Source organism: Lepus europaeus, chromosome 9 (genome assembly GCF_033115175.1).
Source record: "Lepus europaeus isolate LE1 chromosome 9, mLepTim1.pri, whole genome shotgun sequence".
Taxonomy (NCBI): Eukaryota; Metazoa; Chordata; class Mammalia; order Lagomorpha; family Leporidae; genus Lepus; species Lepus europaeus.
This window is the reverse complement of record NC_084835.1, coordinates 122,085,840-122,091,693: the sequence shown is the minus strand read 5'-3', so window position 1 is coordinate 122,091,693 and position 5,854 is coordinate 122,085,840.

Genomic DNA, 5,854 nt, shown 5'->3' with positions numbered 1-5,854 from the left:
TATGTGGAAGTTTATATATATTCAATATGAATCTAAAATAGTGATTATTAGAGCCCGGGAAGGGTGAGATTAGGAGAGATTGGGTAATAGGAACCAAAGTACAGTCAGATGAAGGTGATGGTATTGGGCCTGCAGTAAAGACAATGGAAGGGCTAACGCCTGGTGTGATTGGTTTATGCTGTGTCAGTGTATTGACATAGTGCACTACACCCCATAAAATGTATAGACATAGTCCCAAAAGGACAAATACCATATGTTCTCTCTGATCTCTGATAACTAATAGAGCACCTAAAAGACAATCTATGGAAGTGAAACTGACACTTTGAGCTGTGATGACTTTGAACAGCCCTTGTCTCGACTGTTGAGGAACAGTGCTTGTTTTTTCACTGTTTGTTGAACTCTTTACTTAGTATAGAGTTAATCTTATGTGTATAAAGTTAAATGAAAATAGATCTTAGTAAAAAAAAATAAGAATGTGAATAGGAGCAATAAGAGGAAAAAGGGTATGAGTGTGGGCAGGAGGGCACTTCACTTTAATCCAAAATTTTAAAAATTTTTAAAAAGTTGTTTAACAAGCAACCATATATATATTTAAAGAAAAAGGCAGTGCAGTATAAAAACACACAGACTTGGCCGGCGCCATGGCTAAACAGGCTAATCCTCCGCCTTGCGGCGCCGGCACACCAGGTTCTAGTCCCGGTCGGGGCACCGGATTCTATCCTGGTTGCCCCTCTTCCAGGCCAGCTCTCTGCTGTGGCCCGGGAAGGCAGTGGAGGATGGCCCAAGTGCTTGGGTCCTGCACCTGCATGGGAGACCAGGAGAAGCACCTGGCTCCTGGCTTCAGATCAGCGAGATGCGCCGGCCTCAGTGGCCATTGGAGAGTGAACCAATGGCAAAAAGGAAGACATTTCTCTCTGTCTCTCTCTCTCTCACTATCCACTCTGCCTGTCAAAAAACAAAACAAACAAACAAACAAACAAAAAAACAAAAAAAACCCCACAGACATCCAGAGGGCGAGAGTGAGGGACGTACTGGTTGAGAGGCTTAGGCGTGCCTCATGCCTCTGACCAATTGATGATGACCACTAATCTGTGCTGATCAGGGATGACCCCTACAAATCCAGGTTCAACAACTTAAAATGAAAAAAAAAATGATGAGCATGGACAGTAGAGGCTACACATTCAAGGGAAAAAGACTTTGTTAAACTAGACTTGTCACACCACCTCACAATAAAACAAACAAAGACAACAAGTACCCAGAGATCCAACAAGATATTGTCTAAAATATCAAATTTGAGGGCTGGCACTGAGGCACAGTGGGTTAAGCCACTGCTTATGATGCCAGCATCCCATATCAGAGCTCTGATTCAAGTTGTGGCTACTCTGCTTCCAATACAGCTCCTTCCTAATGTGCCTATAAAAGAAGTGGAAGATGGCCTAAGCCCTTGGGTCCCTGCACTCATATGGGAGACCCAGATGGAGTTCCAGGCTCCGGTCTTTCTCCTGGCCCAACCCCAGACATTGTAACCATTTGGGGAGTGAACCAGTGAATGAAGAATCCATCTCTTTGCTCTAGCTCACTTTCTCTTTCCCCCCTCCCCATCTCTCTGCCTTTCAAATAAGTAAAATAAATCTTTAAACATAAATAAAAAGTTTGTAACAAGTTTACAAGACATGAAAACAAAAGTGTGACCCATATCCAGTTGCTTTTTTTTTTAAAAGCAAGCAATAGAAACCACCAATAAGAGGGCCCAGATATTGGATTTAGCAGAAAAAGTTTAATGATAAATATGTTCACAGAACAGAAGGAAACCATGTGTAAAGAATTAAATGAAAGTATGATGACAGTGACTCATGCAATAGAGAATATCTTGAAGATACAGAAATTACAAAGAAGAACCAAGTGATCATTCTGGAGCTGTAAAGTGCAACAGGAATAAAAACTTCACTAAAATCTATGAGCAGATTTGGGATGGCAAAAGGAAGAACTCAAGAACTTAAAGATAGATCAACAGAGAATAAGACTCTGGGGACAAAGAAAAAACATAAGAAAGAAAAATGAACAGAGCCTAACAGAAATGTGGACCGTTACTTAATCTATGTACTCCTCCCCAACAATAAACAGACTCCAAGTAGGAAAAAAACACAGATCCACACCTACCCACTTCATAGCAAGACAATCAAAACTAGAGATTGAGATGAATCCTGAAAGTCACAAAAGTTAAACATCATACACAGCGAACTGTGACAATATCGATAGTTTTCTCATTAGAAACAGGGGCCACCAGGGGCAGTGAGATGGTAAATGGAGAAAAACTGCTGCAAACTAAGAGTCTTCTATTCAGTGAATCTTTCACAAGTGAATGCAAAATAAATAAGTGTATTCCCAGATGAATAAAACTGAGGGAATTTGTTAGCAGGCTCACCTTGTAAGAAACACTTTAAAGAAAGTTCTTGAGGGTGAAAGCAAGCAACACCAGACAGTGAGATAAATGTGTACACACACACACACACAGGTACACGCAGACAGAAACATGCAGAGACACACAGACACACATAGGCACAGAGACATGCAGACACACACAGATATACACAGAGAGACACATGCAGACACACAGGTACACATACACACAGAGACACAGGCACAGGTACACACACAGACACAGGCACACGTACACACAGAGACACATGCACACACACAGATATGCCCAGAGAGACACACACAGACACACAGGTACACGTACACATAGCAATACAGACACAGGTACACACACAGACACACAGGTACACGTACACATAGAGACACAGGCACACGTACACATAGAGACACAGGCACACATAGACACAGAGACACACAGATATACACAGAGAGACACACACAGACACAGGCACACGTACACACAGAGACACATGCACACACAAAGATATGCACAGAGAGACACATGCAGACACACAGGTACACGTACACATAGAGATACAGACACAGGTACACACACAGACACAGGCACACGTACACATAGAGACACATGCACACACACAGATATGCACAGAGAGACACACACAGACACACAGGCACACATACACACAGAGACACAGGCACACATAGGCACAGAGACACATGCCCACACACAGATATACACAGAGAGACACGCAGAACTAGACATACACACAGAGACACAGGCACACATACACACAGAGACACAGGCACATGTACACACAGAGACACAGGCACACATACACACAGACACACACAGAAACAGACATACACACACAGACACAGGCACATGTACACACAGAGACACAGGCACACGTACACATAGAGACACAGGCACACACACACACACAGACACAGGCACACGTACACACAGAGACACAGGTACACATACACGCAGACACACACAGATATACACAGAGAGACACACACAGACACAGGCACACGTACACATAGAGACACAGGTACACACAGACACAGAGACACAAGGAAAGAAAGCACTGGTCAGGTAATTGTGCAGGGAATTATAGCACATTTCTTCTTCTTCTTCATCTTATTTAAAAATCAATTACTTAAAACAATATTATATGATTTTATTGTGGGCCCTCTAACGTACAGAAATGCCTTATATTTGACAGTCACAGGACAGAGGCAGAGGTGAACAACTGCAATAAGGAAATGACACCAAATGGCAACTCACGCCCACAAGAAGAGAAAAGAACCAGAAAAGGTAAATAGGAGGATTAGTGTCACAAACTACTAAAATAAAAATGCATTGCTGGGCTTGCGATGTGTGTAATCATAAGATGCACAATAATGACACAAGGAAGGAGGGAGAAAGTGGAACTAGGTAGGAGGAAAGTTTATGTATCTTATTAGAATTTAGGTAGAGTCTGATAAATTAAGATGTATTATAAACCTTTGAGTAAGCCCTAAGAAAATAGTTCAAACAATACATACTTTTCAAAAGTCACAGGATCACAACATTATGTTAGAGAATACAACCACTTAATGCAAAAAAAAAGATACCAAAGGAAAAACAGAAGAACATAAAATGTATGAGCCCTGAAAAAAACCAAGAATCAAAATGGAAGATGAACTCTAACCACATTAATACAAATATTAAATGTCAATGGATCAAATTAAACAAGTTACTAGAAATAGAAGGAGACATTTTATAGTGGGACACATAGGAGGGATATTTTATAGGGTCAGTCTGACTCAAACACGTACCAGCTATAAAATACATGCATGTAGCAACAGAGATCAAAGACACAGACAAAAACTGATGGGATTGAGGGGAGAATACATAACTCATCAAGAGTGGCAGGAGACCAAATACTCTTCTTTCAATAATGGATAGAACAACTAGACAGGAGAGCAACAAGAAGACAGAAGATTTTAACAACAACACAAACCAGTTAATGTATAACAGACATTTGGAGACCACCCCACAGTCTTCCTGAGTTCAGTAGCAGAAAACATACACTTCCCCAGTACACATGGAACCTTCTCCAGGGTAGACCACTCACTAGGCCGTAAACAGAGACTCCATAAATGTAAATAATTTATACATGTTCTCTAAACACAATGAAATGAAATTGGGAATTAATAACTGAAGGAAATTTGGGAATTTGATAAATGTGTGGAAATTAAGGAGTATAATCCTAAATAACCAGTGTATCATATAAAAAGTCATAAATGAGAAAATGCTTTCCTGTTAAAGAAATAGAATAGACAGCATATCAAACTACAGAATGAAGAAAAGCAGTATTCAGAGGAAGATTATTTAACCTGACAGACACAAAGTGAGAAAACTGAAGACCAACATCTCTTATGAGCATAGAGGAAAACAGTTTTCAACAAAACTCCACCAAGCTGAATCCAGCTACAAACGCCTACATTTAAAAAAAGATCACAAATTAATAACTTAATCTCTCACCTTAAGAAAAAGAGGAAACTAAGCTCAAAACAAGGAGAATAATTGAATTAATAAAGGTCAGAACAGAAATAACTGAAACAGAATACTACAGCAATAGAGAAAATGAGTAAAACCATTTGTTGATTTCTAAAAGATAAAACAATGACACACTTCCAGCTAGTCAGATCTAGAAAAAGAAAAACTCAAAGTACTAAAATCAGGAGTGAAAGCAGGGACAATACAACAAAACGTACAAAAAAGAACTGTAAGAGGATACAATGAACAATTGTGTCCCAAAAAGTTAGGTAACACAGATAAAATGGGCAAATTCCCACTAAAACTGACTGTGGAAGAAATAGAAGCTCTAACTAGATCTGTAAGAAGTTGAGCGGATGGAAGATCTTTCTCTTTGTTTCTCCCTTTCTCTCTGTAACTCCGCCTTTCAAATAAATAAATAATAAATCATTAAAAATAAAGCTGAATTAGTTACTTTATTTTCTTAAGATTTACTTTATTTATTTGAGAGGAAAGTTACAGAGAGAGAGGGAGAGACCGAGAAATCTTCCATCCGTTGGTTCACTCCCCCAAATGGCTGCAACAGCCAGGCTGGGCTAGACAAAAGCCAAGGGCCAGAGCTTCGTGCAGGTCTCCCACGTGGGTGCAGGGGCCCAGGGACTTGGGCCATCCTCTGTTACTTTCATAGGTGCAGTCACAGGGAGCGGGATTGAAAGAGAGCAGCCGGGATTCAAACCGGTGCCCGTATGGGATGCCAGCAGCTTTGCCCTACGTACCATGGCAGTGGTCCCTGAATTGTTTACTTTAAATCCTCCCACCAAGAGAAGCTCAGGCCCATATTGACTTCACTGGTGATTTCTGCCAAACATTTAAAGAAGAATTAGTACCAATTCCTGTAATTCGATTAGTAGAGAAAATGAGAGCACA